This window comes from Bubalus kerabau, chromosome 7, assembly GCF_029407905.1.
Source record: "Bubalus kerabau isolate K-KA32 ecotype Philippines breed swamp buffalo chromosome 7, PCC_UOA_SB_1v2, whole genome shotgun sequence".
Classification (NCBI taxonomy): domain Eukaryota; kingdom Metazoa; phylum Chordata; class Mammalia; order Artiodactyla; family Bovidae; genus Bubalus; species Bubalus kerabau.
Window position 1 is genome coordinate 110,577,522 of NC_073630.1, and position 20,722 is coordinate 110,598,243.

Sequence of the window (20,722 nt, forward strand, 5' to 3'; positions counted from 1 at the left end):
GGTGTGAATCATATAGTGATTCACAATCTTTCAAGGTTATACACCATCACAGCTATAAAATGTTGGCTATATTCCCAATGTTATACATTATATCCTTATAGCATATTTTATACCTCATTGCTTGTACCTCTAAATCCCCTCCCCCTAGACTGCCACTCCCCTAGGGTCCTCTTCTTGGTCTTTTCCCAGTTAATCCTCTTTCCTGACAAACTGGCCTTATGTGGGTTTGCTCTGGAGATAATGAGCAGTGATTTACTTATGTCACAACACATTTCCTCAGTTTGGGGAAGAAAAGGCCATCGTGGGATTTGCAAGGCTAAATAAAGGCATTGGAGGATTAGCAGTTATCTTGCATTTCTTATTTCAATGAGGGTACTGAGTCCAGGCCAGTTAGGTGAAGCCGTTTATGTTGCTCACTAACCTGGCAACATATGGTCTACGGCCAAGTTAATTTGGGTTGCAGATAATGAGCCTATTTAGCAGAGTTTTTGGTAACCTGAGCTCACTCTGGCCCTTTCATTATTTCACCCTCTACATTACTTGGAAAACAGTGGATAATTGGGAAACGGTGTCAACATTCTGTAATTTGCAGCTCATCCACCATGTGGAGCTGCTGAGGGGTGAGTTGACTGTTGATGAGGCAGAAGAGGAACAACGGCCAGGCAACCAGGACCCTGATTAAATATCTCCTGAGGGCCCTGGAGAGCCTGTGAAACCATCTCCCAGCCCCAGAAGGAGATCCTGGCACCAACAGGACCTGAGCTGAAAAATCAAAAGGTGCAGAATATAATCCAATAACAGATCCAGCTTAGAAATCTCAACAGGTAATGAGACTCGCATCGACAAGGTGAGCAGATGGCCTCCTTCAGGGGACACAGCACAATTGTCACTGAAAACAGGCCCTCAGTCTGTGTGAAAAGGAGCCGGTTTCTCCAATCTCGGTGCCCTGGGAAGACACGATGGGCCCCATTTGAGTGGAAGGGAGGGGAAATTTGAGAAGGAGAGACGGCGTGCAGAAGTGGATAGCTGGGGAGATAACTGCCTTTGGTCTAGGATGTCTCAGAAGTGGTACCATTGTGTATTCATTGCTGAAATAAAAAGCACTGTCACACCTGGCAAAAATACAGGGATTTAAAGATTTGAAGAAAGAGCATCAAGATAATTTGTTTGTTTTCTTCCTACCATTTGAAGTATCCAAATTCTTTCTGGGTATTGACACATAAAGGAGTCTCTGAATATTTTTCCTATCAAATGACTACAAATGTAATTGACTCTATGTTTTGTCTTAACCCTCTCCAGAGCTGAATTCTATTCCAACAGAATGCTGTGTGCATAATGTATGAAGTTTTCAGAAAAACAGTCTTGAACAGACAATTCGTCTGACCTTGGATAAACCAGCGATGAAAGGCACTACAACTCCCATTTGGTAGAATTCCAGCCTCTGGAGTACCCCAGACTTGGCATTTTTACCCTTCTGTAGGGTTCACATTTATCTCTTCAATAAGGCAGACTAGCTATGTCCTACTGATGAGTTAGATGCTCTGCATTAACTCTTCCAACCTCAGGAGGGTGAACAGGTCTGGCCCATCCTAACCCTGTTGTGTTGTGTTAGTCCCTGAGCTGTGTCCAACCCTTTGCAGCTCCATGGACAGTAGCCCACCAGGACCCTCTGTCCATAGAATTCTCCAGGCAAGAATAGTGGAGTGGGCAGCCATGCCCCCCTCCAGGGGATTTTTCTGACCCAGGGATCAAACCTGGGTCTCCTGCACTGCAGGCAGATTCTTTACCATCTGAGCCACCTGGGAAGCTTCATCCCAACAAATTTGTTAATAACTACCAGAGGGTGGAAAGTTGGCCCCCGCATTAGTATCCCTGTAGAGTGTTTTTTCCTCCTAAGTAAATACTACCATTGCCTCCAGCCTTTCCTTTCCCAGTTCTCCAGGGTGAGAGGGGAAGGGGTAGTGGACTAGAATGCCCATCTGGTGAATTTGGGAAGAACTGGAGGCCATGTCTGGCTCTAACATCTGCTTTTCTCTTGGGAACCAGCTGCCCCTGGAAGTACTTGATCCATTCTGCTCCTTAAGCTCCAAGTCCTACTTGGTCCAGGGACTCACTCCCCTGTGCTTCAGAGACTGATGGAGCTAAAACTGCCACCCTTTCCTGGCACTCAATCACAGGTGAGACTGACTCCTCCTTAGAATTACATACTTTAAGTTGGCTTTGATAGTTAATAGAAGTGATCAACTCATCTCCATTTTTAAAATTAGTATTTCTCAAACAGTTCAGAACTCAGGCAAGAAAGGGATAGTATTGGAAATCTCTTCCAAAAGGTCCTCCCCAAAAATCAGTAAAGGAAATGAATATTGTCTGAAGGAAAACTTAAAGGAAGGAACTTAAGGTTCAGAGACCTAAGTACCTACCTGAGGCTTGGTGCACAAGGTTATCCATACACTGGTCCTTACTGTGTTCCACTGAGGTAGGTTAGGAAAAGCCAGGAATTAACCTGTGCCCTAGAATGACTGATCTCAATTTGCAAGGGTTAGAGAGGCTGTCTAGAACCAGGGGGCATTCTTGGCGGCTCCCCTTCATACTTCCATGTCCAGTAGTAAAAAGTTACTGGAAAACTGTAGAAAGCAAAAAATAATAATAATAAATAAAAAAGGGCAGGATACTGAAGATTGAGATCCTTCAGGATTGAAGGTTTCAGTCACTCTACAAGATTAAAAAATTCTGCTTGGCTAAAGTCAAGGGAAACTCAGAATTTGTAATCGGGAAAAAAAAAGTTAGTTATAAATATTAACTATGACTCTGTGACCAGTTAAAGAATCAAGGGTTTTAGAAGTTAAGTGTATTTATTCTTTCCTCATGTGTGTACATGACACTGTGTATACAAGTTTAAGTGTGTATATACACACAAATGCATATAGATATTAACCTAATTTTTCTTCACTCTCCTTTTTTACCTTATACTTTATATATATTTTACTGGAGGTTAGATTTATTATTTTATTTGTTAACCGACCTTATTAGAGCCTAACACAACTGACTCTTCAGGTAACAAAATATTTAGGTGAGAACATGACTAAATTTGTGACATAAATAACATAGTCCAAAAGGAACAGCTGTGACCACTCCCTAGATATGGGAGGACTTCCTGTTTCCTCATTTAGGGTAGCAAGGGGGAAGGTCTTTGTATGAAAAAGAATACCATCTGGTTAGCAGAATTGCAATGCTGTTTCTGTTGTCTTATACATTATTTGTTGTTCCTGTTCAGTCACTCATGTCCAACTCTTTTCGACCCCCATAGATTGCAGCACACCAGGCTCCCTGTATGTCACTGTCTCCCAGAGTTTGCTCAAACTCATATCCATGGAGTTAGTGATGTTATGTAATCATCTCATCCTCTGCAGCTCCCTTCTCCTTTTGCCTCCAATACACATGTGTATATATGTGTCTTTGTTTTTTTTTTTTTATTTAAATTTAAATTTATTTATTTTAATTGGAGGCTAATTACTTTACAATATTGTGTTGGTTTTGCCTTTGGATGCTGGATTAGCCCAAGGACCTAATTGGGTCAATGATTAAGCTGGTGTCTTTCAACTTCAAATTGGTTGATGGTCTGGACAATGGGGCTGGGACTCTGCAAGCCACGTTCCCATTTTACTAATGGGAGGTGATAAGGGAGAGATGAACTCCTCCACGGGGTTTCCTGTTCCGGTCAGTGTCAGCCTCACACACGTTCTTTGCTTTGATAGCATTCGTTTGCTCCAGTACTCTGTTATAGCAGCAGCTGGCTCGTTGTGTTCCAGTTTGTAGTTTTCTGACACTAGCAAAAGCCTCTCCCTTGCCTCCTCCCCACATTCGTCCACCTACACACACACGAGGAAATAAGCCTGGGTAGTAGATATGCAGACCCTCCCCTGAGCTCCAAAGATGCTGGCTGCAGATAGTGCCCCTTCCATGCATGTGTCTGATTCTTTGCGACCTTATGAACCACAGTCTCCCAGGCCCCTCTGTCTATGGGATTTTCCTGGCAAGAATACTGGAGTGGGTTGCCATTTCTTTCTCCAGGGGATCTTCCTGAATCAGGGATCAAACCCGTGTCTCCTGCATTGCAGGCAGATTCTTTACCACTGAGCCACTGGAAAAGCCCCACCCCTTCCACAGGAACCAAGGCGCTTTCATTCTACAACAGCCCTCCTGCAAGCTTAACGTAACTTCAACATGTCACATTACATAATTCCAATCTCTTCATTCTGTTCCTCCACCTTGATAATTCAGTGTTCTCCTTTTTGCATTTCACTTGCTTTATAGCTAGTCAATAATTTTTTACATTAGCATTATTAATGTGAAAAAAGACAATAAAGTATATCATTGTTTAAGATGTAATTAAAGTTGCATTTAGAGTTAAATTCATGCCCTATTTCAGTATAAATGGATAAAATAATTTAAAACAATGATAACTGAATTCAGTTAAAGCTATGGTTTTTCCAGTAGTCATGTATGGATGTGAGAGTTGGACCATAAAGAAAGCTGAGCACCTACCTAAGAATTGATGCTTTTGAACTCTTGTGTTACAGAAAACTCTTGATAGTCCCTTGAACTGCAAGGGGATCCAGCCAGTCAATCCTAAAGGAAATCAGTCCTGAATTGGAAAGACTGAGGCTGAAGCTCCAATACTTTGGCCACTTGATGGGAAGAACTGACTCCTTAGAAAAGACCCGATGCTGGGAAAGACCAAAGGCAAGAAGAGAAGGAGACAACAGAGAATAAGATGGTTGAATGGCATCACCGCCTCGATGGACATGAGTGTGAGTAAGCTCTGGGAATCTCTGGGAGTTGGTGATGGACAGGGAAGCCTAGCATGCTGCAGTCCATGGGATTGCAAAGAGTCGGGCATGAGTGAGCAACTGAGCTGACCTGAACTGAACTGGATAAATTAATTATATCAATTAATAAATAATTATAGATAAATCACTCAATAAAACTAAGAAATTTAGGAAAATAAGAAATAGAGTAAAATAACTAAAATATATTTTTTATTTTTTAGTAAATATATAGAATTCATATAATGACAATGACAGTCTACCTCTGTGAACTTCTTTCTCAAATGAATAACACCAGTATAATCATGATAACAATACCAGATCAATTACAACTGGCAGACATTCCACAAAGTACCTGACCAGTGTGTGTCAAAACTGTGAAAGTCAACAAAAACAAGAAAAATCTGAGAAATTGTCGCAGAGCAGAGGAGTCTAAGGAGACATGATAGCTAAATGTAATGTCATGTCCTGAAGAGGATCCTGGAACAGAAAAAGATATTAGGTTAAAAAGTAAGGAAACCTGAATAAAAGGTGGTGCTTAGTCAATAATAATGATGTATCAGTACTCTTCTCTTAATTGTAACAAACGTGTTCTCCTAGGTAAGATGTTGATTGCAGGGGAATTACGTGATGTGCAGGGTATATTGGAACACTTGGTTCTCTGTTTATGATTTCTCTGTATATTTCAAATAGTTGTGAAAAATCAAGTTTATTTGAAAATTATTATAAGGACTATCTCAGAATATCATTTTGTAACTATTTGGTCACTAGTCTCTGTAAGTGAAGTGATTAAAATTTGAATATACATAAATTTTGTTGGGAAAAATACACCAGTGTCATTTAATCTGTTTTATTTTAAATTAGTTAAAATTTATCTCTAAGGGAAGTAATGTGCAATTAACAAATGGTTTAATCTTGCTCACTTTTGTAAGTATTGCATGTATGCTCAGTCATGTCCGACTGTTTTTCGACACTGTGGACTGTAGCCTACCAGGCTCCTCTGACCATGGGGATTTTCCAGGCAAGGATACTGGAGAGTACTGGTTGCCATGTACTCTTCCTGCATCGGCAGGCAAATTCTTTACCACTGAGCACCTCGAAGCCCTTTGTAAGTACATGTATGGCTTAACAGAGCAATTAAGTAACAGCACCTTGATTCTAAAAAAGAATAGCAATAATTTTATATTAACTTTTCTCTGTTCAATTCACTAGTGCGGTTTCTGCCTCCCACCTGAACCCTCATGAACACTGATAAGACTTTATTATCCTAGCTTCATGATGAGGAAATGGAAGTCCACTAGCCCCAAAACACAGTGTCCTTACAAACATCAGGATTTGAACTTAGATCTGCATGACTCCAGATCATGCAGGAGGAGAAGGGGACAGCAAAGGATGAGACTGTTCAATGGCATCACTGACTCGATGGACATGAGTTTGAGCAAGTTCCTAGGAGTTGGTGATGGACAGGGAGGCCTGGCGTGCTGCAGTCCCTGGGGTTTCAGTCAGACATAACTGAGCAATGAACTGAACTGAAGTGCGTGACTCCAATAACCAATCCTTTCATCAGCTTCCCTCTCCAGAACTTACTAATATACATGGCTGCCCTTCTCTACTGGAAGAAAAAATCCTTCAGAGCTCAGCACTGCTTTCCCCATAGTGCCCAGGAGTGGCAGGTATTCAAGGAACATGTGAAGGAAGGGAGGAAGAAGGGAGGGAGGGAGGGAGGAAGAAAAGTGATTATAAACAGAAAATTATGATAGAAAATAAAAATTGTAATGGTATTCGAATGCACAGAATGCTGTAGACTTACCAGCTCAGAGAAGAAATGTCAGAGCTTATTCCTAACATGGACCTTCATAAATTCTGAAAAACAATCAACACCCCATCAATTCTTTTACATTGTCTCTTTCTCATTTCTACTGTAGTTGAACCTTTTCCTTATCTTTTCTGAATGTCAAACTTTCTTAGTTTTCACATATTTTTGTCTTTACTGCACTCTCAGTAAGCTTTTTCATACTTATCTGTCAATTCACTAATTCTTCAGCTGTATGAAATCAGCTGTTCAAGCCGAGGGTTGAGGTTTTTTTGTTGTTGTTTTGTCTTTGTTTTGTTTTGTTTTTCCTTAGTGACTGTATTTTTCATTTCGGTTTCTGTTTAGTTATTTTATTACACGACCCTGGTGTTCTCCTAATTTTAGCCATATTAACTTAGCAATGTTTGCATTCTAGAGGCTACTCAATTGTTCTACTTTTTGAATTTTGGGAAACTGAATTGTGCTGGGGGCTTTGGTGGGTTTTCGCTTTATCTGTTTGCTTCACTTGAATGAGGATTTCTTTGGGAGAATTTTTTTTTCTTGCTGTATCCCCAGTGCCTAGATCAATGCCTGGCACACAGCCGGTCTTGAGAAATAGATGTTGAATGACTAAATATTGGATTGTTTCATTGTGGGTTTTTTGTTGTGGTCTGTGAGCTCATATTCAGCTGGGTTTTTAAGTGGATCTCTTGAGTGGTCCAATTAAGGATGTGCTTGTGTTTGCTTCATCCAAGCACCCAAGGATGTCACCAGCCCAGGACCACATTTTATTAATAGTTTAATTTACCAGCTTATGGGGATAGTATGAGTGTAACCCTCAAAGTTGAATGAGAGCTGTAGTAATAACATTTCAGGAGATTTCTTTCTCATGCCCTAGTTTTCTTTCAGACAGACAAGCTTTGTAAATACCCTGTGTTGAGAAGAATAGAAATAGATATAGACATAGATATGTGTGTGTGCACTCAGTCATGTTTGACTCTTTGCGAGCCTATGGACTGTAGCCCGCCAGACTCCTCTGACAATGGGATTTTCCAGGCAAGAATACTGGAGTGAGTTGCTGTTTCCTCCTCCAGGGGATCTTTGTGGTCCATGGATCAAACCCAAGTCTCCCTTGTCTCCTGCTTTACAGGTGGTTTCTTTACTGCTGAGCCAACAGGGAAGCCCAGTGATATATAGATACAGATGATATAGATATAGATAATTGTGGATAGAGCCAGTTGAGTGTCTGGGCTTTATGTGTGGGTCTGATCTCAATGTCTCCACTTACTGAGACCACTGAGCACCTCTTCACCTCCCTCAGGAGCTCTCACCTGCCACCTTGATTTTTAATTCCTCATCTACTTTTAGCCCCTGGTTTGCTTTCTTAAGTAAGCAACTACATGTTCAAAGGCTGCTTCTTATAATGTACCTGGTATTTCTGAGTGATATATAATAAGAGAATGTGACTTTATCTAATGTGATATACTGGCTCCTCTGTCCATGGGATTTTCCAGGCAAGAATACTGGAGTGGGTTGCCATTTCCTTCTCCAGGGGATTTTTATCAACCCAGGGATCAAACCTGTGTATCCCACATTGCAGTCAGATTCTTTACTGTCTGAGACACCAGGGAAACTTTATAACTTGTTTAACATAAAACTAATCTGTTATAGTGCTTTAGACATATCAATTTGCTTAAATCTTTTCATTGACAATTATTAAAAATTTTATCAGTGTTAGATACAGTAGGCTTATAAAGAAAAAAAGGATGCCCCTGCTCTCATAATTCCCTCAACTGCTGCACTGCAAAGGCAATGAGTTCACGCATTTTAACAGTTTCTTTTGGCATCTCTCTCCACTGTTCTAAGTATACACATTTCTGCTATAATGTTAAATGTATTTCCAAAAAAGCCTAACAGATTTGTGAGAAAATGAGGATTGGTAAACCATTCAAATTCTAAGGATGCTCTAAAACATAGAGCATCAGCTAAAACAATAGCAATCCTATCTAGAAGAGAGGCCCAGGTAAATTTCTACTGGCATTTGCACCCAGGGTGGTGTTCTTGGATCCCCAACGTTTCATACCCTGGGGCTCCTATTCTCTCCTCCAAAATGTCAGTACTCAAGGGTATCTGCATCTAAAAGAGACCAGTTTCATTAAGATTAAAGATCTTTCCCAAGGCATAGGCTTCATCATCAATCTTCTTTCTTCACAAAGAGATGTCTTTGCAGCCTCTTCATCAAAACCCTCTCAGTGTATCCATATACCATATAAGTTGATGGAAATTGTAATGCTTCTTAGAGCCACTAAAATCTCACAATTTGTTCCAAAAGAAGACATCTCTGTAGGATTTTCTAGCTTTATTTTTGTCAATCTTTGTATGATGCTAATACGAGCCTCTGAAAATTTGAGAAAGCTTGCCTTTGATAGCTTCAAAATAGCTACTGAAGGGAATCACCCATGAACCAAAAGGATCTCCACATATGTGGGCTTCCCTGGTGGGTCAGATGGTAAAGAACCTGCCTACAATCAGGAGACCTGAGTTAAATTCCTGGGTCGGGAATATCCCCTTGAGAAGGGAATGGCAAACCACTCCAATATTCTTGCCTGGATTAAACACTGAACATTGTGTGGAAAAGAAAGATGCCTGTGTATCTCTTTTGCTATTATTGCACTGCTCAGCATTTCCCTTCGAACACAGCACCAAGCAGTTCTCCAGCCCTCCAGGTCTTATCTGGACTTTAACTGCAATTTACCTCACTTCTGAGGCCATCTACCTGGAGTTAGCATCAGGACATCAGATCACACAGATTGAGGGCTCAGTCCCTCGAGACTGCCCACTCCCCAACTTCAGACTCACTTCAAGGGGTCTTTTATCACCTGTGCTTTTGAATGACTGGCTCAGACCATTAGAGTAAATTCTTTCACACTCACACATTCATCTCTCTTTCCTCTCTTACAAGCCACCAAGTTCTAGAATACACAACATTCATACTTCTAATATCAATATTTTATTTATTTTACCTTCTAGACTTCTATTTTTCTAATCTAATAATTATTAAGTATCTACAATATGCCAGGTACCACATAGCCATATATGTTTGTGAAAAGTGAAAGTGAAAGTCGCTCAGTCATGTCTGACTATTTGCAACCCCCTATGTAGTCCATCTACAGAGGATGAGGTGGCTGGATGGCATCACCAATTCGATGGGTGTGAGTCTGAGTGAACTCAGGGAGTTGGTGATGGACAGGGAGGCCTGGCATGCTGCAGTTCATGGGGTCACAAAGAGTCGGACACGACTGAGCGACTGAACTGAACTGATATAGTCCATGGAATTCTCCAGGCCAGAACATGTGTGGGTAGCCTTTCCCTTCTCCAGAATTTTCCCAACCCAAGGGTCAAACCCTGGTCTCCCGCACTGCAGGTGGATTCTTTACCAGCTGAGCCACAAGGAAAGCAAAGAATAAGTGGCAGGAGGTAATGAAAGGGAAATTGCTCAGGCATGTCTGACTCTTTGAGACCCCTACAGTCTCTGGACTGTAGCCTGCCAGGCTCCTCTGTCCATGGAATTCTCTAGGCCTGAATACTGGAGTGGATATCCTATCCCTTCTCCAGGGGATCTTACTGAACCAGGAATCGAACAGGGGTCTCCTGCATTGCAGACAGATTCTTTACCAGGTGAGTTCTATTATTTAATTTTCAAAACTATCCTACAAAAAAGAACAAGAACAACAACAACAAAAAACCTGAGAATTTCTCTAAGGCTCATCAGAAAGGGAAAATTCGTACAAGGGTAGTAAGTGGTATTATAAAACCCTGATCTATCTGCTATCCATTTCCCCTTTATATGGAGTACTAAAATGAGATACTTTTTAAGGTTCTATTCACACATCTATAAGCTGAGAAGCAGGGGTTAGAATGAGATTAAAATAAGTCTTGATATTTGTCTAGCAGGAAAAAAATAGGTAGCATTTATTGATACTATTATGGTTTTTCACACACTCCCTCCAACTTTCATAAGGATGCTTCATGGAAGATACTGTCTTTCCTCTATTACAGAAGACAGAGCAGAGTTTATTTCCAAGCTCTCCCTGGAGTTTCAAAGACACCTGAGTTATTACAAGAAGTATGGAATGAATGTTTAGAACACTATAGGGAACATAGACCACTGCAGAGCATAACAAAGGTAAGTCCTACATTTGGCTCAGAAGGGCAGAAGATTGATGCTGGTTGTAAAACCTTTCATAAGGACAGGAGACTAGGGATGGGAAAGAGATGTAATACTTGTATACACAAGAGTGCACGGTATGAGGCATCAAAACACAATTTCTTACCATCTACATATGACTATAATGAAAAGGACATCTTCTTTGAGTGTTAGTTCTAAAAGGTCTTGTAGGTCTTCACAGAACCATTCAACTTCAGCTTCTTCAGCATTACTGGTTGGGGCATAGGCTTGGATCACCGTAATATCGAATGGTTAGCCTTGGAAATGAATAAAGATCATTCTGTCATTTTTGAGATTGCATCCAAGTACTGCATTTTGGACTCTTTTGTTGACCATGATGGCTACTCCATTTCTTCTAAGGGATTCCTGCCCACTGTAGTAGATATAATGGTCATCTGAGTTAAATTCACCCATTCCAGTCCATTTTAGTTCGCTAATTTCTAGAATGTTGATGTTCACTCTTGCCATCTCCTATTTGACCATGTCCAATTTGCCTTGATTCATGGACCTAACATTCCAGGTTCCTATGCAATATTGCTCTTTACAGCATTGGACCTTGCTTCTATCACCAGTCCCATCCACATGGGTATTGTTTTTGCTTTGGCTCCATCCCTTCATTCTCTCTGGAGTTATTTCTCCATTGATCTCCTGTAGCATATTGGGCACCTACTGACCTGGGGAGTTCCTCTTTCAGTATCCTATCTGGACATGGAACAACAGACTGGTTCCAAATAGGAAAAGGAGTACATCAAGGCTGTATATTGTCACCCTGCTTATTTAACTTCTATGCAGAGTACATCATGAGAAACGCTGGGCTGGAAGAAGCACAAGCTGGAATCAAGATTGCCAGGAGAAATATCAATAACCTCAGATATGCAGATGACACCACCCTTATGGCAGAAAGTGAAGAGGAACTAAAAAGCCTCTTGATGAAAGTGAGAGAGGAGAGTGAAAAAGTTGGCTTAAAGCTCAACATTCAGAAAACGAAGATCATGGCATTTGGTCCCATCACTTCATGGCAAATAGATGGGGAAACAGTGTCAGACTTTATTTTGGGGGGCTCCAAAATTACTGCAGGTGGTGATGGCAGCCATGAAATTAAAACACACTTACTCCTTGGAAGGAAAGTTATGACCAACCTAGATAGCATATTAAACAGCAGAGATATTACTTTGCCAACAAAGGTCCGTCTAGTGAAGGCTATGGTTTTTCCAGTGGTCATGTATGGATGCGAGAGTTGGACTGTGAAGAAAGCTGAGCGTCCAAGAATTGATGCTTTTGAACTGTGGTGTTGGAGAAGACTCTTGAGAGTCCCTTGGACTGCAAGGAGATCCAACCAGTCCATCCTAAAGGAAACCAGTCCTGGGTGTTCATTGGAAGGACTGATGCTGAGGCTGAAACTCCAATACTTTGGCCACCTCATGCGAAGAGTTGACTCATTGGAAAAGACCCTGATGCTTGGAGGGAATGGGGGCAGGAGGAGAAGGGGATGACAGAGGATGAGATGGCTGGATGGCATCACTGACTCGATGGACATGAGTTTGGGTGAACTCCGGGAGTTGGTGATGGACAGGGAGGCCTGGCGTGCTGCAATTCATGGGGTCCCAAAGAGTCAGACAAGACTGAGTGACTGAACTGAACTAAACATATGACTAAATAATGTATGCTCAGAGGAAAGGATTCTCAAAATTAGCATCATTTTAAAATTAGTCGAGCTGTCTTTCCACTTCTAGGTCTCCACATTTGGGTTTCCTTTACAAGAATTCAGTACATGCAATTTTTAATGTCCATTCTTTCATAGAAGTCCCCTGCTGGTTCTGTATTCCTTTTTATCTTGTGATCCATTCTGTGATTAGTCTGGTAGTTAATGATGCCATCTGAAAGTGCTGGTATGGGACATGAGATTTCTTTTCGTAGCACCTCATCAGGAGTTGAGGACAAGTCTACAGGGAAGAAATTAATTATCTCTGCAGCCAATGCCACTTAAAAAAAAAAAAAAGAAAAGAAATATCTTTAGGAAGAGTATTTAATTTCTTATCTTGGTAAATTATGGGAAACCTTTCACAGGTAGTGAATCAGCTGAGTTGGGTGGTAGAAATGACTGATAACTTCTTTTTTTTTTAATTAATTTTTATTGTAGTATAGTTGATTTACAATGTTGTGTTAGTTTCTGCCATACAGCAAAGTAAATCAGTTGTACGTATACACATATCCACTCTATTTTAGATTCTATTCCCATATATGGCATTATGGAGTATTGAATGGAGTGCTCTGTGCTATACAATAATACGTGCATGCTCAGTCACTCAGTCATGTCCTATTCTTTGTGACCCCATGGACCATAACCTGACAGGCTCCTCTGTCCATGGGATGCCCCAGGAATATACTGGAGTGGTTTGTCCTTCCCTCCTCAGGGGATCTTCCCAACCCAGGGATCAAACTTGAGTCTCCTGCATTGGCAGGCAAATTCTTTTACGACTGAGCCACCTGGGAAACCCTGCTGTACATTAAGTTCTTATTAATCATCTATTTTATATAATAGTGTGTATCAGTGCAGGCACTATGGAAAACAGTGTGGAAGTTCCTTATAAAACTAAAACTAGAGCTACCATATGATTGACAATCCCACTCCTGGGCATAGACTAGGTGTGTGTTAGTCGTTCAGTCATATCTGACTCTTTGTGACCCTATGGGCTGTAGCCTGCCACGCTCCTCTGTCCCTGGGATTCTCCAGGCAAGAACACTGGAGTGGGTTGCCATGCCCTCCTCCAGGGAATCTTCCCAACCCAGGGATTGAACCCTCATCTCATGCTCTCCTGCATTAGCAGGTGGGTTCTTTATCACTAGCACCACCTAGGAAGCCCATGAAAGGCCAAGTATTCTGTGTATTATTAGTAGTTTCCTATAGCTGCATAGCTGAATACTGCAGACTGAGCTGCTTCAACAAGAAGGATGCGTGCTCTCAGTCCTGGAAACCAGACGTCTGCGAGCTGGCATGGGCAGGTTGTTTCCTTCTGTGGCCTGTCTCCTCGGTTTATCAGTGGGTGGTTCCTACCCCGTCCTCAAATGGTCTTTATTCTGTGTGTGTCTAGGTCCTAATCTACTCTTTTTATAGGCACACCAGCAAAATTGGATTAGGACTCACCCGTAAGACCTTGTTTTAACTTAATCACCTTTTTTCCAAACCTGTTTCCAAATATAGTCACACTTAAAGAAATTGGAGCTTAGGACTTCAGCATATGGACCTGGAGGAAGTCACAGTTCCGTGTGGAACATTCTTGTGATACTGTGACCTTGAAGACTCATAGCACTCTGGAATATATTAGAGGTTCTGATCAATCTGGTTGCAAATATATTATTTATCTTTTCTCTAGCAAACTTATTTGACTATTTTTCATAACATTCATTAAAATTTCATGGGAAAGATGTTGCAAGGAATAAAATGTTTGAGAAATAACTGCCATCCTGTCCAGACATGCTAGACTCAGATCACTTGGAGTCATGTTATATTCATTCTGATTCTCAATTGAGGAATTTAGTTTACAACAGTTTTATAGCAAGTAAAATCAAAAGCTAACATCTTTGAAAGGAAAAGTAAATATGTCTACATCACCAAATGAGAGCTTATGAAGGGACCTAGAGATTATCATATTAAGTGAAGGAAGTCAGACAGAGAAAGATAAATATCATGTGATACCACTTATATTTGGAATCTAAAAAATGATACAAATGAATTTATTTACAAAACAGACATAGACTAACAGACAGAAAATAAACTTATGGTTACCAAAGGGAATATCAGGAGTGGTAAGGAGAAATAATTTATGAGTTTTGGATTAACATATATATACTACTGTATATAAAATGGGCTTCCAGGTGGCTCAGTGCTAAAGAATTCGCCTGCAATGCAGGAGATGCAGGAGACATGGGTTCAACCTCTGGGTCATGAAGATCCACTGGAAAAGGGAACAGCAATCTACTCCAGTATTCTTGCCTGGAAAATCCCATTGGCAGAGGAGCCTGGAGGGCTACAATCATGGGGCTTGCAAAGAGTTGGACATGACTGAGTGACAGCGTGCATGTATAGAAAATAAATATACTCACTGTTTAGAACAAGGAACTATATTCAATATCTTGCAATAACCTATAATGGAAAGGAATCTGAAAAATATACATGTGTGTGTGTGTATATATATATATATATATATATATATATAAAACATATATAATTGAATCACTGTTGTACACTTGAAACTAACACAGCATTGTAAATTAACTCTACTTCAATTAAAAAAAAAAAAGCTGCAAATTAAACGTGACTTTTTACCCTGGAATTTGACCTTATCTCTTTCTCTTAAAATCACATCCCATCTGTCAGACAATTCTAAACATGACCACTTTTTGCCACTGTCCTTGCTCTTATCCTGGTCCAAACCTTTCTAATCAGTGTCTCTGCTTCCACCCTTCTATCCCTTCCATTGATTCTCAGAAGAGAACCCGGGGTGTGCCTGCTAAAGGCAGCCAGATTTTATACCCCCACTAGTCACCCATCCAAGGATTTCCTGCTTGCCTGCAATAGGAGCCAAAGTCCTTACTATGGTCCTGGTGGTTCTACATGCTCTGTCCACATTGACCTCTCTGCTCTATTTCCTATACTGTATTGTGGTGGTTATTGTTCAGTAACTTAGTGTTGTCCAACTCTTTGTGATCCCATGGGCTGCAGAATACCAGGCTTCCCTGTTTATCACCAACTTGCAGAGCTTGCTCAAACTCATGTCCATCGAGTCAGTAATGCCATCCAATCATCTCATGCCCTGTTGCCCCTTTTTCCTCTTGACCTCAATCTTTTTCAGCATCAGGGTGTTTTCCAAAGAGTCGGCTCTTCACATCAGGTGGCCAGTGTATTAAAGGTTCGGCTTCAGCCCTTGCTCCAATACCCCAAGTAGCAGACTCCTGTCTGCGTGCTTGGATCTCAGGACTTTGCATGTTCTTCCTCTCTGGCAGGAACAGTGCTCTCCAGATACCTGTAAAGTTGGGTTCCTCACTTCCTACAGGTACAGTAAGTTCCCCACACAGGAACCCTCAAGTTGCAAACTTTCAAAGATGGGAACCTGCAGCTTGTTCCAACAAGGAACCAGAGCCTGTGCCATCCACCTCAGGCGTGAGTGAAATTGTCACCTGCCCTCCATCTCCTATTTCTGACGATTGTTCAGCTCTATCATCTCCCACCTCCTCACCCTCCTTCTTGCTGGTTCAATCGATGCCACCCGCCATGTGCCAGCTGCTGTACTGCACTTCCGTGCTTTTCAAGGGATTGTACTGTAAGACTTAAAATCTCTTTTATTTTTTATGTTTATTTGATTTTTATGTATTATTTGTGTGAAATGTATTATCATTCAGTTCAGTTCAGTTGCTCAGTTGTGTCTGACTCTGTGACCCCATGAACTGCAGCACGCCAGGCCTCCCTGTCCATCACCAACTCCTGGAGTTCAGTCAAACTCACGTCCATCAAGTCGGTGATGCCATCCAGCCATCTCATCCTCTGTCGTCCCCTTCTCCTCTTGCCCCCAATCCCTCCCAGCATCAGAGTCTTTTCCAATGAGTCAACTCTTCACATGGTACAGGAGTTTCAGCTTTAGCATCATTCCTTCCAAAGAACACCCAGGACTGATCTCCTTTAGGATGGACTGGTAGGATCTCCTTGCAGTCCAAGGGACAATCAAGAGTCTTCTCCAACACCACAGTTCAAAAGCATCAATTCTTTGGCACTCAGCTTTCTTCACAGTCCAACTCTCACATCCATACATGACCACTGGAAAAACCATAGCCTTCACTAGATGGACTTTTGTTGGCAAAGTAATATCTCTCCTTTTTAATATACTATCTAGGTTGGTCATAACTTTCCTTCCAAGGAGTAAGCGTCTTTAAATTTCATGCCTGCAATCACCATCTGTAGTGATTTTGGAGCCCCCAAAAATAAAGTCTGACACTGTTTCCCCATCTATTTCCCATGAAGTGATGGGACCAGATGTCATGATCTTCATTTTCTGAATGTTGAGCTTTAAGCCAACTTTTTCACTCTCCTCTTTCACTTTCATCAAGAGGCTTTTTAGTTCCTCTTCACTTTCTGCCATAAGGGTGGTGTCATCTGCATATTTGAGGTTATTGATATTTCTCCTGGCAATCTTGATTCCAGCTTGTGCTTCTTTCAGCCCAGCATTTCTCATGATGTACTCTGCATAGAAGTTAAATAAGCAGGGTGACAATATACAGCCTTGATGTACTCCTTTTCCTATTTGGAACCAGTCTGTTGTTCCATGTCCAGTTCTAACTGTTGCTTCCTGACCTGCATATAGGTTTCTCAAGAGGCAGGTCAGGTGGTCTGGTATTCCAATCTCTTTCAGAATTTTCCATAGTTTATTGTGACCCACACAGTCAAAGGCTTTGGCATAGTATTACAGTACAGTATTATATAGCCGATTGTGTTAGTTGGGTACCTAGGTTAACTGTGCTAAACTTATGAACAAATTGGACCTAGGAATGTGCTTCAGAAAGGAACTTATTGGTATGTTAGGGTATTACTATATTTAAATACCACCTCGGAGATGCCTCTGGTGACACAGATGTAAAACCAGTTTTATCCCTTCTTTCCGAATTGCTTTTTTTCAATGTAAGTTCACAAAACCTTATTTGTTTTCTCCATGGCTGTCTCCCCAGGACCTAGAACAGTCATCAGCATGCAGCTAGCACTCAATAAATTTCTCTTCAGTGAACACATTAGTTTGGTTTGTATCACAAAGCTCCTTTCCATTCTGTTTGTTACACTGTTTATCACTCCGTTGAGCTTCCCTGGTGGCTCAGAGGGTAAAGCTTCTGCTTCCAATGTAGGAGACCCGGGTTCAATCCCTGGGTCAGGAAGCTCCCCTGGAGAAGGAAATGGCAACCCACTTGAGTATTCTTGCCTGGAGAATCCCATGGATATAGGAGCCTGGTAAGCTACAGTCCATGGGGTCACAAAGAATCAGACATGACTGAGTGACTTCACTTTGACTTTCTTTCACTTTATCACTCTGTTTTACTACCCACTCATTCACCCATTTGCAACAAATGAGCATTTATTATCACATCTATTATCACAACAAGTGAGTATCAGATACTCCAATTCTATAACAGTGAATAAAACAGACAAATCCTAAATGGAGTTTATTGCCAAATAAATTAAAATATATAGAGCATTCTTAGTTTCTCTTTGTAAATTGTTTCCTACACAAATAACACTTAATTTTTGTCTCAAATAAAATACAGCTAATATTGAGAGGGTATAACCTCCTTGCCCTGCAATTTTCTGGGCACATTACCTGCATTCTTCAATTTAATTGTCTCAAAAACCTGTGAAACCTTTAATATTGTGATCTCAATTAATAGATGAAAAGTCTGAGGCAAGAAAACATAGAAATCTCTCCATAGTTTGTCAGATCTCATACGTGGTCAGTTCAGTTCAGTAGCTCAGTCATGTCCAACTCCTTGTGACCCCATGGACTGCAGTACACCAAGCTTCCCTGTCCATCACTAACCCCCAGAGTTTGCTCAAACTCATATCCATTGAATGAGTGATGCCATCCAACCATCTCATCCTCTGTTGTCCCCTTCTCCTTCCGCCTTCAATCTGAGTGATGAGAAACAATGGTAAAAAGACAGGCGGGGACCACGATACAGATCTTTGTAATCATGGACAAGGAGTCTGGGTTTTACTCTAAGAGTCAGTAATGCATTTTAGTGGAGAAGCAGCAAAAGCAAGGGAACAATTAGAAAACCATTGGAATTATCCACTAGAGACATAAAAATGTCCTGGTCTAGAATGGAAGCTGTAGAGATGGGGACAAGATATAAAGGATGTGTTTGAAAAGTTAATCTATAGGATTTGCTGAGAGAATGCATGCTGGGGCTTAGGGAATCAGGAGAATTCAAGAGAAGCTCCTAGGCTTGAGGTTTGGGTTTACTGAGTAACTGGTGGTGTCTTTCCTATGATGAGGAATATTGGAATAGTGAAGGTTTGGGGGAGGGTAGAGAGAAACCTGGGCTGCCCAAGTGGTGATAGTGGTGAAGAAGCTGCCTGCCAATGAAGGAGAAATAAAAGATGCGCATTCGATCTCTGGGTTGAGCAGATCCCCTGGAGGAGGGTATGGCAACCCTTTCTAGTGATCTTGCCTGGAGAATCCCATGGACAGAGGAGCTTGGTGGGCCATAGTCCATAGAGTCAAAAAGAGTCAGACATGACTGAAGTGACTTAGCATGCACACATGCAGAGAGAGAAATCTAGAGTTCATTCTGGGGCTTCAGTTCAGTTCAGTTGCTCAGTCATGTCTGACTCTTTGGAACCCCATGGTTTGGCACACCGGGCTTCCCTGTCCATCACCAACTCCTGCAGCTTGCTCAGCCTCATGTGCATGGAGTCGGTGATGCCATCCAATCATCTCATCCTCTGTTGTCCCCTTCTCCTCCTGCCTTCAATTTCCCATCATCAGGATATTATCTAAAGAGTCAGTTCTTCTCATCATGTGGCCAAAGTACTGGATCTTCAGCTTCAGCGTCAGTCCTTTCAATGAATATTCAGGACTGATTGTGAAATACCCACTAGCGAGCTGTGTTGAATGGATCCACCTAACCGTCCCAATGAGCCTCCTTTATTTCCATCAGACTCTGCCTTCTGGCTGACAGTGACTCAACAGGCCTCTCTGACTGTCTTGTCCTCTGTCTTCCAGTTGTTTTTATCCAATAGAATGCTCCAGAATCAGACAGCGGGAGAGTGAAAGCAGGGTATGCATGGCCCGGCTCCTTGCCAACACATCCCGCAGGGGCAGACTCGGTCCCTCTTCCGAAGGCCTCAGCTCCTGCCGGTGGTCCCATCCCCAGCCACTCCCTGCATCACTGCATGGAGCCCCTCAGTTCTCCTCTTACTCTCTCAGGCCTGTAATGTAAGTCTGGCCAAGTCCTTTGGTGGTTTTCCCGAACCCTGCCTATACTTTTGTCTTTTGTTAAAAAAAAAAAAAGCTTAAGTAACCTGAACTGTAATTTGCTTGGTAATCATACACCACCTCTTTGCTGCCAGGCACCTAAGTGAAACGAGTGAACTGGAAAGACCAACAGACGCTCAGAGGATGGGGAGTTAGAGCAAGAGGGGTGGCTTGGAGTTCAAGGTTGGAGGGTCATATGTCTATAAAGGTTGCTATAGGGCTTCGCTAAACCTGGAAAATTTTTCCTGAACTCTCACCAGCCTCTTGTAACAGAGCTCAGTGCTTTATATCTGGCCAGGCACACAGGCTTCCTCCCTCTCTTGTCTCCCCCTCAGTTCCTCTTACAAAGGCAGTGCCCAGCTATTAGTAGCATTCCCCTTCCAAACTGCCATTTCAAGTTTTCGCAAGTCATTATCTCCTTAATTTGCTCCCCAGGATGCTAGCTGACAAACAAGTAGCACTCAGCAAACGGGAGGGATGGAGCCATGCTTTTGTCTGCTTTCTCCTTTAAAATGTGTATTTCTTCTTGAGGGCAATGGTTGTATTGACAAATATTGCGTTTGGGATGAAGAATGTGCATCAGATTCATCAAGGATTCTGTTAGGATTCTGTTACAGCTCCATGGGTGAGGTCAGTTACCCAGCAAAGCACAATGATGGATTTGGTTTCAAAAGACCAAGTGTTCAGATTCAAGTGGGAGCTGGCAGGCAGGCAATTAACGTTTTACACAGAGGTATTGGGGGTATTAATAACACACTGAATAATAAAAGGCAACCAGAAATCGCCAGTGTTCTTTCCATTGGAAAGAGAGTGGCTGAGAGCTGATTTCCAAAGGGGAAAAGTCGCTTCTGGGGGCTTTGGA

General features: G+C 41.7%; 1 long non-coding RNA gene across 8 annotated transcripts; it reads left to right on the forward strand.

The window, feature by feature from the left end:
* Nucleotides 1-542: 542 nt before the first annotated feature.
* On the forward strand, nt 543-19,736 carry LOC129657316 (uncharacterized). Of its 8 annotated transcripts, XR_008716672.1 has the most exons (7): nt 545-847; nt 1,300-1,577; nt 2,047-2,177; nt 4,581-4,811; nt 6,394-6,499; nt 10,678-10,804; nt 15,901-16,230. It is a non-coding gene; the product is annotated as an uncharacterized LOC129657316 (long non-coding RNA). The 8 variants fall into 8 exon arrangements; XR_008716674.1 differs by lacking the exons at nt 10,678-10,804; nt 15,901-16,230 and adding an exon at nt 19,609-19,736 and having other exon boundaries at nt 548-847; XR_008716673.1 differs by lacking the exons at nt 6,394-6,499; nt 10,678-10,804; nt 15,901-16,230 and adding an exon at nt 5,051-5,646 and having other exon boundaries at nt 554-847.
* The last annotated feature ends 986 nt before the right edge of the window (nt 19,737-20,722 follow it).